This window comes from Phodopus roborovskii, unplaced genomic scaffold (genome assembly GCF_943737965.1).
Source record: "Phodopus roborovskii unplaced genomic scaffold, PHOROB, whole genome shotgun sequence".
Classification (NCBI taxonomy): Eukaryota; Metazoa; Chordata; class Mammalia; order Rodentia; family Cricetidae; genus Phodopus; species Phodopus roborovskii.
The window spans coordinates 10,500-26,386 of record NW_026125494.1 but is presented as its reverse complement, the minus strand read 5'-3'; positions in this window follow the sequence as shown (position 1 = coordinate 26,386).

Here is a 15,887-nt window from a genome sequence, read left to right as displayed (position 1 = left end):
CATACATATATGTGTGTACATATAAATATAAACACATTATATATAACAACAATTAATTTAAAAGAGGCTATAACTTTGAAAAAGAACAAGGAGGGGTAGATGGGTTTGGAGAAAGGAAAGGTAAGGGAGAAATGATGTAATTATATTATAATCTCAAGAATAAAATAATTTTTAAAAAAGCATATTGCTCTCTCACAAGCTAACACTCATTTCAGTAGCTGCTCAGGGCCCAGCAAATGCTATTCTCAGCCTAAAACAGAGAAATTTCTCTATGTAATGAATGAACTTGTCTATATAAAGAGATGCATGGCTGATCAGTGTGCTGAGAAAAGTGACAGTTGATGTTCAGCTCCAAACAGGACTCCAAGACTCAGAGAAGATCTAAGAAGAGGCAGAAAGAATGTTAATAGCTCAATGATGGGGAGAAGGCCTTTGAGATGCTATCTTGTAAGCACAACAGGCAATATAATCATGACATCACAGAAACTTCAGCTGACTGCAATAGGCCTGCACAAGACTGGGTCTTAATACTCAATTGTGGATAGGGAGAAGTTCATGGAGCCCTGCCATCCCAACTGAACTACTGGGTACTGATGGATTCTGGAAGGGTAGCCATTATCTTCAGTTCTACCAGGCTTCAGTGAACAACGAAGCTTCATACCCATTGTGACGGCTATTCTTGGTTGCCAATTTAACTACATCCGGAAATCATCTAAAACTCAAATGGTTGGACACACCTGTGAAGGATTTTTTTTTTCTTAATTATTTGAAGTAGGAAGACTCAATTCTAATTAAGATCTTTGAGATGAGAAGTTACACAATTAATCTAGATTTTTTTAAGGTGGGAAAATTCACCTTTAACCTGGGTCACCTTCTGCTGACAGCCTATATAAGGGGCATGGAAGAAGGAAGTATTCATTCTCATTTTTTCTCTCTCTCTCATTAGAAAGTCTATTCCTTCACTGGTATTAGAGCCCACTTCTTTGGGATTCTGGCATATACTGAAGACCAGCTGAGAACATTCAAACTCCTAGACTGAACAACTACTGAATTCTTGGACCTTTCATTGGTAGACAACCATTGTTGGACTAGGTGAACCACAGCCTGTAAGCCATTCTAATAAATAAATAAATACCGTGTGTGTGTGTGTGTGTGTGTGTGTGTGTGTGTGTTGTATATATTCTGTAAGTTCTGTTACTCTAGGGAACCCTGACTAATACACCCATGAGAACATAACTGACCTCAGTTAAACTCTGAGTCACAAAACAAAATTTGAATGGCAGAAAGGGACTTGAAAAGAGGGGTGAAGTGCTTATAAGGGGATCTAGAAAGGTTAGAGGATGTACTCATATTATATATGTATGAACTCTGTCAAAGAACAAATACAGTAAGTTATATAAGAACAAAGAGAAATCCCCAAATGATCTGACAGTAACCAGTATTAACATAGTCTTTGGGAACAGCTGTGTATGTGTGTCTCCTCTGTGTCTATACTGAAGGAGGTGGGAAGACACAGACACAGTAAGATACAACCGCTTCCCTATACCCATGATGAACATCCAAGCAGGGAAGAGCAGTGCACTGGCAGCAGCTATGAAGCATGTATATGACACCAGGGAGCACAGTGTGAGATAGGAATTTTATCAACTAGATCTCCTTTACTGCATTTCACCAACTGATTTTGGAAATGGTCATTTACAAATCTTGGTATTTTCTAAACAAAGTGAGTTTATAGATGACAGAAGAAGCTAGTACTCACAAAAGTTTTAAGTAAGTAATCTTTTACAAGGAAGATTTTTTTTTCTTTTTGCTTTTTATTCTTAAGGTCACAAAAGGAGTTTAGACTAAAGAAAAACATATAGAAACAGTACAACAAAACAAAAATGCAAAACAAACAAAAAAATCTGTCTCCTGTTATCCTACTCTCTGTTATCACCTCAACCTGTTCCTCTGATCCCCTGGAGATAACTTAACATGTTTGGTTAACTGCTGATCATTGAAAGCAACACTGCAACAAGTTTCAATGACACTTTGTGGATCTGCATATACGGGCAGTGTGTGGGAGAGACACTTCAAAATCTGTTCTGCAGGATATTTTTTTATATTTAAAAAATATATATTTAAACATAAAAAACATGCATGTAATATCAAAACTAGCAAAATAATTTTGTGTGTGCCTTAGTATAGCATTTTTACACAATGGAGATAAAATGTCTATTTAAAAATCTATATAATGATTTTTAATAAAGCGGGGCTGCAGAGATAGCTCAGTTAGCAATGTACTCACTATAATCATGAATACCAAAGTTAGGGTCCCCATTATTCATGTAAAAGTAGGGCACAACTGCATATACCTGTGACTCTAATTATAGGGATCTGGGAGACAGAGTTCATCAGGCAGTCAGCCTAGTCAAATCAATAAACTCCAGGCCCAGTGAGAGACACTGCTTCAAAAACTACAGAAGAGAGTGGTCAAGGCAAGGAAGACCTCCAACATCAACCTACGGCAGCATCTCGATGCACAAACACCTGTGTGTTTACACATATATAAACACACAATAACACATACAAATATAAACACATGCACAGTAATACTAATATGAAAGGGAAAATAATGTGAGCTTGCACATCTAAAATATATCCTCCAAGTCAGCAATCATTTTTCAAGACTTAAATACAAGTTTGTGCATAAACACAGTCCTGTATTTTAATAAACATGGCAAAGTACATATAACCTAATGTTCTATATTTTAATCCACTTATTTGTGTAGCTCCATAGCATTCTGTTCATTCACATTGCTGCAGGCATCTGTGCACAGAATGTTTTCCATCTTGCAAAACTGCAATTCTTCATATAATAAGTAAGCCCCTGAAATTTACTTTAGAAATGATTTAACAGCAGGTGTTTTACTTGTGGGTCAACAATCTTTTAAGGGGTTTAGAAGCTAAAAGCTCAGGGATACCCAGGAATTTGCTGGCTGGATGAGAGAACCAGCACCCAAAAGCAGGTCAATAGGCACCCTCTGCAGTGATGGTGATCTTTACTGCTTTTTCCATAGCTGATCTGCAGGAAATTTTAATAAGCATTTCCACAGAAGAGAGGAAAGAAATTAGAAGGACAGAGTAGGTGTGTCCAAGTTCACATAAAGGAAATCTGTGCTATAAAAAATACAAAAGCACACTGTGATTACTCTCAAATCCCCCTAAAATTAGCCAACAAACCCTTTAATCATGGAATACCAATTGACATCTAGAAAGACTCCAGATTGTTACAAAACAGTGTGGGAAGTAAGATGGTTCATGTCTCACTGGCAGCAATACATACAATTGGACAATAGGCATATCCAGAAGCAGGCACAGGCCACGTGAACTCAGCCCTGGCAGCAAAACTAGAAACCAAAGCTGCAGGCTGTCTGAGCGTGTCACTGTTGAGAGTCCAGTGTGGTTTCTGTGCTGCTGGCCCCATACCCAAGTAATGGAAACATTCATCTGCAAAGCCTGATGCTAAAATTAAATACACTGGGTATGTTTGCTTTTTTTCAAGTAAATACAATCAAGGCTCTCAAGAGAAAAAATTAAATTTGTTTCACAAAACCAAAAAGTACAGTTAAGTATTTTGTGAGGCTAATACAGTAATTGCATATTATAAAAGAATCAGAAGTAAATAAAATTCCTAGGGACTTATAATGACTTCGGTTCCATAAATATGAAAAAAAATAGTGAATTTGGAAATACTTTTTAAGTTCAAATTCAAATCATGACAACACTCAGATGTGTGCAATTGATCTTGACAATGAGGTTAGATGGGCCTTTCTGTAGTCATTAATTCCTACTTCCCAATATTTCTTCTTAGCTTTCTGCTGCAATGCTAAACTAGGAAGGAGAATGTGAGATGGATTTCCTACTGAACCGATCCAACAATATCTAAAGGAGCTTCTGTATGTTATGAGAGGAAGCATCTCCGAATTCCACTGCAGAACAAAGAACAAGTAGGTTGAGTTGGAGAGAAGTCTAGCAGGAAGCAGGGCGTGTGTAACTTTCCCCCTGCTATAAATGGCCTTCCCACTTCTTGACATGTAGATCACAACTGTTTGTTCAATGTCATATTCACACTTCCTCTACAAATCTTTCACTATCCCCTAATCCCAGTCCAAATGACTTCCCCTCCCCTCAGCCTCTCACTTTGCACATAGTCATACCTAATTTACTAGGTTAATTACCTTTGGATTGGACCATTTAGTGAAAGGTCTAAGGAACCTTAGATGAGGAGTAAGATTTCCCACATCCTTGGGGAGGCCACATTGGGAGGCGCAATGTTCACATTAGCATTGACCAATACCTGCTGATTTACTAGTACTGCTATTCAATACTTTCCCTAGAAACAGCTAATCCTTGGGAGAAATCTCTGCTTTCTATTGTGAAAATGGTGAATCTCGTCATAGCTTGGGCAATGTTCATAGGTTGTATCTGAAATAATTGTTCTCTACGCTTTTTTGTTGTTGTTTGTTTTTGTTTTGTTTTTCTGTGACAGAGAGAGCAGTATTTTGACTAAACCAGTGAGATACAAACTACCTAACAACTATGGGTACAGTATGCTGGGATGGAATTAACTGTTTTGTGGTAAAACGTTTCTAAGCAATGTGTACCAATTGAGGCTAACAGAAAGGGTGAAGGCAACAGATTAGGAATATACATAAATATGCACTAATGGACCAAGAATCTACATTAAGCAATTTACAGTATCATTCATTCCTATTATGTAACAGCTTCATGTTACACTAAAGAATTAAAGGCAAATGAGAAGCATCAAGAATTCTTGCTGACTCCCCAAAGATCCAAACATAATAAATCTAAGGACTTATCTACCCATGTCCACATAAAACTTCATCACTTGTGGGTAAATTGCATTACACACAGTTTATCACATTGTGAACAGCTGATTTTGCCAGAGTAACAACAAAATGACATCACTCTAGAAATTCCTTTGCTTTAATTTCCGTTCCCAAGTCCTTAGGCTCCAAGACACTGAAAGAGAACAAAGGTCCTCTATAAGCAGTGGAAGCCAATATGCCAAGAGAACTATGTCCTAGTGAAAGCTAAGATGGGGCAGAATAGCCACGGGTGCTTACTGTCCTGTGCACACAATTAGACTTTGTGGCATTAAATTTCTTCTAAAGCTTAACAGAGAAAGGCAAAGATAAAAAACATTTTTTCCAGCCACAAAATACATGTATTTAAAATTATGAAATTAAAATGGGTTGCTGTATACTTTTAAAACTAGAAGGAAAGAAGTACCTGCTCTTGTGAACTGTCAAAAAATTAGGAGTGTTGTTAGTTTGTATCTGATGCAACTTCAGAGACTGACTGAATAACTGGCTACAAGTGTGATGGGAAGGTCACAATGTGCTCCTTTAGAAAGGAAATTCATTTTTCTAGTATCTTTAGAAGGAAGAATGTTGAGTCTAAAAGACAACATCTTGCGTTCAAGATAGGCAGAATGAACTACTTACAAAATTAATCTGACAACAAACATAGTTGCTAGACACCAGTTTTAAAAACTAGTATGTTACTGTTCTGTTGTTTAAATCAGAGGCTTCCTTCTGGGACTGCAAAGCAGAGAGCATGGCCTATATCATGGAGGAAGGATTGTTACTCTTGAAACAGGAGGTTGCTCGCCTACATAATCACCTGGGACAAACTTGGCCAGCGTAAACAGGCAAGAAGGCTAAAGGAGCCTGGGAACATTTAAAATTGTGAAGGAATTACAGCATAGGAAGATCAGAGGGAGCTGAACAGGAAATGTGAACAGTAACCCTTTTATATCTTTGAGCCTCTTCCTATTGCCTGTGATAAATGGAGCCCTACTGCTTGAACATACACAAGCCAGGAGCAGAGTGAACAGGAAAGAGAAGGAGGCATTTTATCCACACACATCAGAAAAGAGCATAAATCTACATTGACATGATGACATGGTACTGCTCTAGAAAACAGACACTGGTTTTTAATTCTAACTGCCACATATGTGCTGTATCACTCACTGCCTTATCCAAGAGAAATGAGAAGAGTAGGCGGAGAGGGAGGGATGGATAGCTGGCAAGCTCATCACAAGTGAGGAAACATGGAACCTGAAAGCTGACCAACAAAATAGGCCTCCGCCCTGGCTGACAGTTAAACATCTTGTTCCCAGTCAGTCTTCAGGGAAAGCATTCTTTCCATAATAAATAATATAAGACCCAATCAGACATTTTTATTCCATCCTTTATCTACTCTATGTAAAAGTTTCTTCAATATTCTAAGCCAGAAGCTTGACAATTCAACTGATTATGAATCATATTAAAGAATAGCTTAGCTAAGAAAGTTGAAACATTTTTAGCTAATTTAGAAAAGCAGATGAGACTGTGCAGATATTATGTATCTTTACAAGGCCCTAGGTTGGGATTTCTTCTTAATGTATCTGCTTTTGGCAAAGAGGAAAGTGCTAAGTTTAAACAGGTACAAAAGATACTAATTAAACATAGCATGGACAAACACACACATCCTTTAGATGGTAAGGACAACAAAATGGAGGGGGGAAGACATCTATTTCCAAATGGATATGCTTAAATACCCTCCGAAAGAAATCTCACTTTCCCCACTGGTTTAACTTTAGGATAGATGACCTCCTATAAAAATCAGGCAAACCAAACCAAACATGAAGGTGAATATGTAGATAGCAAAGCAAACCACTAAGGAGAGTCACAAGAACTATCCAGAAGGGTGAAGATTAAAAAAAAACCAAAGGACCTTTTCACAACAAAGTGCCTTCTTCATGGCCCACAGGGTTTTTTTTGTTTGTTTGTTTGTTTTGTTGTTGTTGTTGTCGTTGTTTTCCTAGTAATTACTTATATCCATACCTTTTCACACAATAAATGCCACAAAGAGATTCAAAATAGCAAATGAGATAGAAATGGCAGGCTTTTCAGTTGCTTTAAACAATTGTTAATTTCTTTAGCACTGGCTCTCTGACATGTGATTTCAAACCAAACAGGGCTTGTCCTTTCCCAAGGTGCTGAATTGCATCTACATTAGGGAAGTATCAGTAAAACAAGCTAGAGGAGAGCAAAACAAAAACAAAAACAAAAACAAAAAAAAAAACTAAAGAGGAGGAGATGTTAGACCCACCTTCAGTCCCCCCTTAGAACGTGGGCCCTGAACTACACACCGCAAACTAAGAGAGCCCCACCTCCAGTGGGAAATAGTCCTGTTCTCTGGATCGCTGGAGCTTGACACCATTTTAGCCCATGTGCTTATCACAAAACCTCATGCCATTCTTGAACATTACTAGAGATTACAAAACAAGTTAAGAATTATAACCAAAAGAAAGCCAAAATAAGACAAATGGATTTTTTTCGGTGTTCCAGCACAACAGAATTTACAGACACACACTGAAGTTTTTAAATCTTGAAGACTAAATATCAAAAGGCCATTCAGTGGAACTTTCAGCACACACTTTCTCCTGTGGAGTATTCCTGTGAATGCTCCTGTCTAGTATCCAACCACAAGAAACTCTGACTGATGCATAATGGCATTTAGTATTTGTTCAAAAACACAGCAATAGGGCTTCTTTTTTCTATTCTGAAAAGAACATAACCATACAGTAACCTCTTTTGAGTAGTAAAGCATGAAAGCAAGCAGGTTCAGTCCTCTGCATAGAGGCATCAGCAAAAAAGGCACTAAGGAGGCCTTGAAAAGGCATGGCATGGACAAACAAGTATGCCACCTGCTACTGGCACTTTTGTATAGCACTTAGCAATGCATCCATGTAATCTCAACCTGGCCACTAGATAAACTGAATGCTACTATTACTTGGTTAAAGCAGTATAACAAGGTTTTACAAAGTCTGTAGTTGATTAAACAACAGAGAGAAGTTAGACATTTCTGATAGCTAGCCCACTCAGTAAAAATCTTTATCATGGAATGAATGTTGATATACATTGAAGCAAACTCCCCCAAACCAGTTACATATAAGCACTTTTTCCTTTTCAGCCTACCTAATACCACACTTCTTCCCAACAGTTCCTGTAGCAATTCAGGGTTCCCTCTACAGTAATGTTATTCACACCAGTATGACTAAGCCCCACAACAAAAGTCACATTTCAGAAACAAATACATTTCCTACAACTGTCTCCAACATAAGGATATCATCACAGGCACAGGCTTGGAAACTATCATTTACTGAGGAAATGTCCAGGGTTATATTCTCTCCTTACAATGAGGCACGCTGCCACCTCATTCCTGAATCCCAGCCCTGCTATCTCCAGCTTCTGGCCCAGCACACACTGGACTTGAACCTGACCAAGGCCAGCAGTACACAAATAAAAAAGCTCTCTTCTTACCAACTTCTGAAAGGCATTATTTTTAAAGAGAAAACTTGAATTAGAATATGCAATATTAGCTTTCATTTCAGCACCCCAAAGAAAATTTGTTTATTCCTTTCCCCCATCCCAGATCCCAAACCCAACCCCTTTAAGTTTCCTTTCTGCTTTCATGTCACCTTATAAAAAGGCACTCTAAAAGTTTCAGACTTAAGATGCAAAGTTTCCAGCATTAGTATTGTAATATAAAGGAAGATGAAGGTGAAATTTTACCACATCTAAGGTTTTTATGCAGATCCTGAAACTAAACTCTATGAAGCCTGCTAAATGCCTTGTCCTAGTATATAGGGACCACCCCACAGTAGATATCAGATACTACTTGCTACTAGTGATATGTATGTAGAGTAGGAAAATTAAAACATAGCACAAATCAACTTATTAAGATGAAGCAGTAACTGACAAAATCTGGTTCCCTGTAACCATTTATTTAAAACAAAACTGATATTCCATGGTGGTGGTGTTTTTTTTTTTTTTTTTTTTTTTTTGTTTGTTTTTTTTGTGTGTGTGTGTATGTACATGTGCATACAGGTATTTATATTATTTGGAATAATAAATGATAAAATGATCCCTGGGAAGATGGAAGGGTCATGTCAAAGAGAACTTTGGTCTGCTTTAAAGTTAAAAAAAGCAAAAACCATTTTACCTTTCTGCAGTTGCTCTACCACTGAGCTATACCCCCTCTCCCATTTTATCTTTCTAAAAGAAGTATGTTACAAACTAATAATGTTTCATTATTAGTCTCAGTTTCACATTTTAAAAGGTGTATTTGTTTGTTGCTGGATCTCAGTTGCTAACACCCCACTCTCTCTCATTCAGCATTGTCATTCAATTGTTACATAATGCTTAACAATCTTCTTAGCTGCCTTCCTCCTGCTGCAGGAACAATACCCTCTTGAACCAAAAAGGGCCATGCACACAATTTTATTAAGTTTTAAAACCACTGAACACATTTAATCAAGGAAGAAGGAGGAGTTCAAAACCCAGGAAACCATAAATCAAAACAGTTCTATATAAAAAGACACCTTTTCCCTTTAAATTGTGTATATGTTTACATTTAATAAGCCATACACAGAAAGTCAAATAAGGCTTGATTCTTTTTAAAAAGGCCAAAGATGTCTACTTTAAACCATGCTAACAATTTCAGTGTCCTAAGGGTTGCTGTAATGAAGATCCTCTCCTCCTTGGCTCTTTCTAACTTCTCAACTTGGCTGTATCATATTGGTACTACTTTTTAAAATTCTATCTTTCCTCCTTGTTCCAGGCCATAGTTGACTTTTAATCCCATTCCTTTTTCCTTCAGATCATCTAGATTTGGGCTCATAAAGTGGGGACAAAGCAGGTCACCAAAGCACACATTATCTCTCTAAGAGCAGTCAGGAGTGGGTCTCCTAGGGGTCAGACATGGATATAAGCCAAATGCTCTGCCAGATAGGCCTAGCCTGGACCCATCAATTTGCACATCTCATGATAAATTAAAAGCTTCTTGTACAAAAAGACACTGATATTCCAGAATATAATGGCTAGAAAAAAGCAGCCTCTACCTTAGATAGGAAGACATTGGGCTGAACAGGAAACTCCCACCCAAAAAAAAAAACAAGAAAAAAAAAAAAAAAAAAAAAAAAAAAAGAAAAAAAAAAGACAAACTGTGGGTGCAAGAGGTTGGATTAGATAATCTTTTTAGGTGCACTTAAAATGCAGGAAAAGCCTTACTGAGAATTAGTGAAGAACAATGTTGATCAAAAACATTACCCTTTAATTTCAAATAAAAAATTCTGGATATAATTTGTAGGCAGCACAAGGTACCTCATTCATAACCATTATCTTTGTCTTCAATTTTATTTCTAGAAAATGAACAGTACATGTATCATTAATCTCTTCTCCCAGATGATAAACTATGAATCTGATGAATATCAAGCAGCTACAACCACTGAAGTATTGAACATGGTTTCCTCTATCAGGTGACTTCCTTCAGTCTATAAGGCTGAGTCCTAACGCCTTGCAGAATCAGGAAATACAGGTGCTTGAGGATGCTGGGTTCTAAGAACACATCGAAAGCTAGCTGCATCAAATATTGTTTACTCACCTGTTTTACCTATTGACTCACCTCTGCCTGGAGAACACCCTGCAGTCCCATCAGCTAGTACAGTGCCTAACCCAGAGTAAATGCCACACAAAACCTGAATGACACATACTATGCACTTTCTATTTACCTGTTCTGACTCACTCAAGTTCCCCAGATAAAGCCATTCTTGGCAGAGCCCCTCAGATACAAATGGTCCTTAAAAGCATATCATATACACCTGTTCATCTAAGCTAATATTTTACTTGACCTGTTTTAATTTATTCCTGGTAAACTTTATTAAGACAAGATAGTTCCTGAAAACTTTCCACAGAAGCTTTTGAAAGAAAGTGATTAAAATGATTCCACCTCTTTTGTCCTTGATGTAATGACCAAAGAGAATACCTAATACATTTTCATGGACAGGTTTTTCTTCCATGATCTGGATGGAGCAAAGACTCTTCTAAAAGAATCATCCTGTGACTGCTGTGGGACTTTCATTCACGAAGCACTGTCAGCTCCATCGAAAATGTGACATTTTTATCATATGAAAGTTCTGCCACTCAGATAAACTTGGAAGAAGAAATCAGTATAGGCAGCATCCTCTCCACTGCTTCTGTGAAGCACTCTCAGAGCTATACACCTTTTCAGAACCCAGGAACTTATCCTAGAGCCTTCATTCAGTAGCTGATGGAAGCAGAAGCAGAAGCAGACAAATACAGCTAAGCACTGAGCCAAATTCCTGGAATCCAGTTGCAGAGAGGGAGAAATGATGAGCAAAGGGGGTAAAGACCAGGCTGGAGAAACCCACAGAATCAGCTGACCTGAACAAGGAGGAGCTCATGCACCCCAGTCTGATACCTTGGAAACCAGCATAGGACCGATCTAGACCACTACTCCCCAAAATGTGGTGTTAGTCAGGAGGACTGGGCAGTCTGCTGAGGAGCCTCTGGTAGTGGATCAGTATTTATCCCTAGTATATGAATGGACTTTGGGAGCCCATTCCCCACAAAGGGATACTCTCTCATCCTAGACACATGGGGGAGGGCCTAGGCCCTGCCCCAAATGATGAGACAGTCTTTGATGATCCCCCATGGAAGGTCTTACCCTCCCTGGGAAGCAGAAGAGGGATAGGAGGGGGGGTCAGTGGGGGACATGAGAGAGGAAACTGGGATTGACAAGTAAAATAAGATTATTTCTGATTTAAATTTTAAAATATTTTTAAAAATTTAAAACAGTTGTGCAATGGGACCTGCAATCTGATGTCTGTTAGCACTAGGGGCCTGTTTCCCAGTGTACTCCTTCCTAATATAATACACCCCATCCCAGTGGAATCCAGACAAGCATCTTTTCTCATTTTCTCAGAAAAAGATGGCATGTTAACATTGCTCTCAGTCATTCTAGTAGGAGATCACTTGCAGATGTTACGACTGGGAAGATCAACTAGAGGAGGTTGGCTAGTATTAGGTGAGTGCATAACTAGAAGACTCACATGTCCCTTCTTCTAATCATTCTTATTCAAAACAGCAAATGAGTTCTTCCTCTTGACTCATACTGAATCTAAATAGAGATCCAGAAGAGGAATAATTTGCCACGGTCTCAAGACAAAAATGAGCAATGCCAGGTCTTCCCCACTCCATAGCCATAACACACAGAGCCTCACCCTGACCCAACATTGCCTCTGCTATGGAATAATCCTGTACACTGTGAAAATGTATTGCTCTCATTGTTAATAAAGAAACTGAATAGCCAATAGCAGAACAGGATAAGGTTAGGCAGGAGAGCCAAACTGAGACTGATGGGAGAAAGAAAGGTAAAGTCAGAAGAGTCACTAGCAGAGACACACAGAGAAGCAAGATGGGCATGCCATACTAGGGAAAGGTACCGAGCCACAGTGCCAAAGCACAGATAGGAAATATGGGTTAATTTAAATGTAAGAATAGCTAGTAACAAGCCTGAGCTATTGGCCACGCATTTAAAACTAATATTAAGACTCTGAGTGGTTATTTAAGAATGGCTGCAGGACAGGAAACTCCACCAACTCCCTCATATTTTGGTAGTTCAACCACAAACTACCTGCTACAAAAGATGAGAAATACAAGCCTCATATCTGGAAATAATTTAGTGATGCTACCATTAGTAACTGCTAATACACTGCACCTTTTCCCATCCACTCCAAGACAAGGATACTTATCTTCAGAGACCCCCTCCCCTAAATGGTCTCCCAAATGTTCTGGAAAAAAAAAAAACAAAAAAACAGGAAAGCCTATTTAGGCATCTTTATCCAGAGAAAAAGTTGCCCACTTGCAGAGGTCACATGACTAGGTAAATGCAAGATGGGATAAAAGTGCACCGAAGATTCAAAGCAGTAAGAGGACAGCTCCACTGAACAAACAGCAAAGGAAGTTTCAATGCTGAGCACAGTACTATCTCGAGGATCATACTGGCAGGGACACCCCAGAAAACAAGCCCTCAGCTTTGTTAAGTAACTGGTACTGCTTCTCATATAATCCACTCCCATCACTCTAACACCCCAAACACATTCTAGACCTTAAAACTCACTATAGAAAATATCAAATGCAAAATTTTAATTCCAAACCTTTTTCTACATTTTTTGAGTTTAACGAAGAAAGAAACAACATGAAGGTGGGGGAAAAAAAAGGAAAACAAAGATCCTTTGATCCTTTGAAGGTATGATACAGGAACAGATCAAGAAAATGCTAAGGACCAATAAGGTATAAAGTACAAGAATACATTTGTCATTTGTAATGACTTTCTTAAAGCTCATTATGATATCTATTTGGAAAAACTAGCAATTTATATAAGACTGTGACAGCATTATGGTTTCATAATCTTTATGCCCATAGAAAAAGTAAAGAAAAAATAAATTATTAAAAATTACAATGTAGTAACTCTGTAAGATTAAAACCTCAGATCATATCAAAGAAAACCAATGAGTAAATAAAATTCTTAAACATTTAGAAAAACTAAAAGGTAACCATCTGATCCTGCTTTTTTCATTTATTTTTATTTTTTGGCACAGGGATAGATACAGTCCCAGCCCTTAAGCATACTAAGAACAATCCCAACCTCATGTGATTCTAGACCGCTAAATTTAAAACTTTAAACTGTATTAAGCAAAGATAAAACTTAATTAATAAATCCCTCAAACACAAGGAAAACAAAAATTCTTAAAGTATTTGTGTTCAGGTGTGTTTCTTGTCTGTCTGAATGAACACCAAGTGCACACAGGTGCCCAGAGCAGCCAGAAGAGGAGAGGGCATCTGAACCCCTGGAACTGCAGTTATAGGCACATGTGAGCTACCTGATGTGGGCTGGGAACCAAATTCAGGTCCTCTGCAAGTACACTACACCAGTCCAGCCATGGAAACAAGGATTTAAATACTCTGGCTGCATACTGACACATACCTGTAACTATAACACCCAGGAAGCTGAGTCAGAATGATTGTGAGTCTGTGTCCACCCTAGGTAATACAAGACCCTGTCCATGTACAGGCAGACAATCCTATTAAATGCAACAGGCCACAAACAAAATGAAAATGACATGAAAATGGGAGAGTGATCTCTTAGGAAGCAGGGGTTTGATGGAAAGGAAAAAGGGATTAAAATGATAAGGAGGAAGAGAATATGATCAAGTACATTGTGTATATGCAACGAAAGTGTAAAAAAAGTAAAGCAAGTACCCAACACATTGATTCTTACTTATATGTTTAATGACATTCAACTTTAGCCCCCACTGGCTTATATAGTTATTAAGAGAAAAAATCAATAGGTGTTTTTTAGGAGACAACGAAAACAGGTAACAGGTGGTCAAGTTTCCTGTTAAGCTGCTAGACCTGAATATGTTAATAATTTTAACAACTATATCTACTAAATATATAAGATCACTATTAAAATGGAAAAAATTGAGATACGTAAGAGTAAAAATAAATGCAGTCTTCAAATCCATCACTCAGAGGATGATAAATTACAGGATCTGAGCACCCAATGGTACAAGGTTAGAGGCTATGGTGAGGGTGTAGTGTGGATAAGGGTGAACAAAGCCGTGTAAAACTGGACTTGAAATGTTTAAGAACAAAAAGGCAAGCACTGCTAGAGAAGAGTAATCAGCAAGGCAGAGTGGCATAAGAAACTGACAGTGAGAGCTGCAGCTTTGAATTAAGTATGATGATGGCTGGTATAAATACATTCTGGAAAGGTGAATGTTAGGAACTGTTTAACACACCTGTACCATTCTGGTTCCCAAACAATTGCCTGAGACTGCATGCATGGCTGCATCCCACCTGTAAGATATACATCCAAACCATTCCTTGTATCCTAATTTCTGAATCCAAGTCCCAAGCTGAGTAAGAGCTTCCTGTGGTCTCACAATGACAAGTCTACAGTAGGGTAAACCTGTCTCTAGAGCTGTTTTAGGAGTGCATGGCATATAATCAGTGAGCAAGTATTTGGCAATTAGTGGAGAGAAGAATAACTAAAACGTTGGGAATATCATAGGATGAGCCCAATTAAGGTTGGAACAAGAAACAGGAGACCTTATCAAGGTGGGGCACCCCAGGACAATCTGCTCTGGATCACTCAATGTGAGCAACCACTTACTAAGAAAAGTTGGAAGTCATTTGTAGTCTGTCATATGCCAGCATATCCCAGAAGCTGTATGAGCACAAATCAAATTGTGGTTAATACACAGAGGGCCCTTGTTTTTCACTGCCTGAAGTTTTAAGGACAGTCTTCAGGGTAAGCCTGATACCTGTCACTCTTCCAGCCTGGTATGTGAAGGGGGCTTCAATTTACCTCAGAGCTATGGTGTGATAAAATGAAGTAATGCCTGGTAACAGGGAATATATATTAGCTATCTCATTTATACTTTGATGATCACAAAATGACAGCCAGCAAAATAGGTGAACAAGTCCCCAAACAATATTTTTAATGTTCTTTGGTTGGTTGGGTTTTGTGAACTATTACATAATTAATGGAATTTAGAGTTGACCTGAAAAAAAATAATAAAACTTTTTTTTCTGAACTTCTCATGCCAAGATTAGAAAAATCATGTTTTATAGCCAATAAATAAAGTTATAAATTGTATTAACATGAGATTAGTAATACTAGTTAAGTATAAAGACTATCAAGCAAAAAGAAAAAAGAAAGAAAACTCTAAAGTCTGGCCATTTACTCTGGGTCTATTGTTTTAAATAAGTATATCCTTTAAGTATAATATATTTCCATTTCACTTTATGAAATTTAACTAAATCATTACAGTTGGCAACAAAAGCAGGAAACCATTTACTTGACCAGCATGGCTATTTTACTCTGATTAATGAAAATTATATAATAGTTTTGGCAAACTACTGAGTGTTCTTTTTAGTCTTTAAGAAGTTACCATGGTACAGACA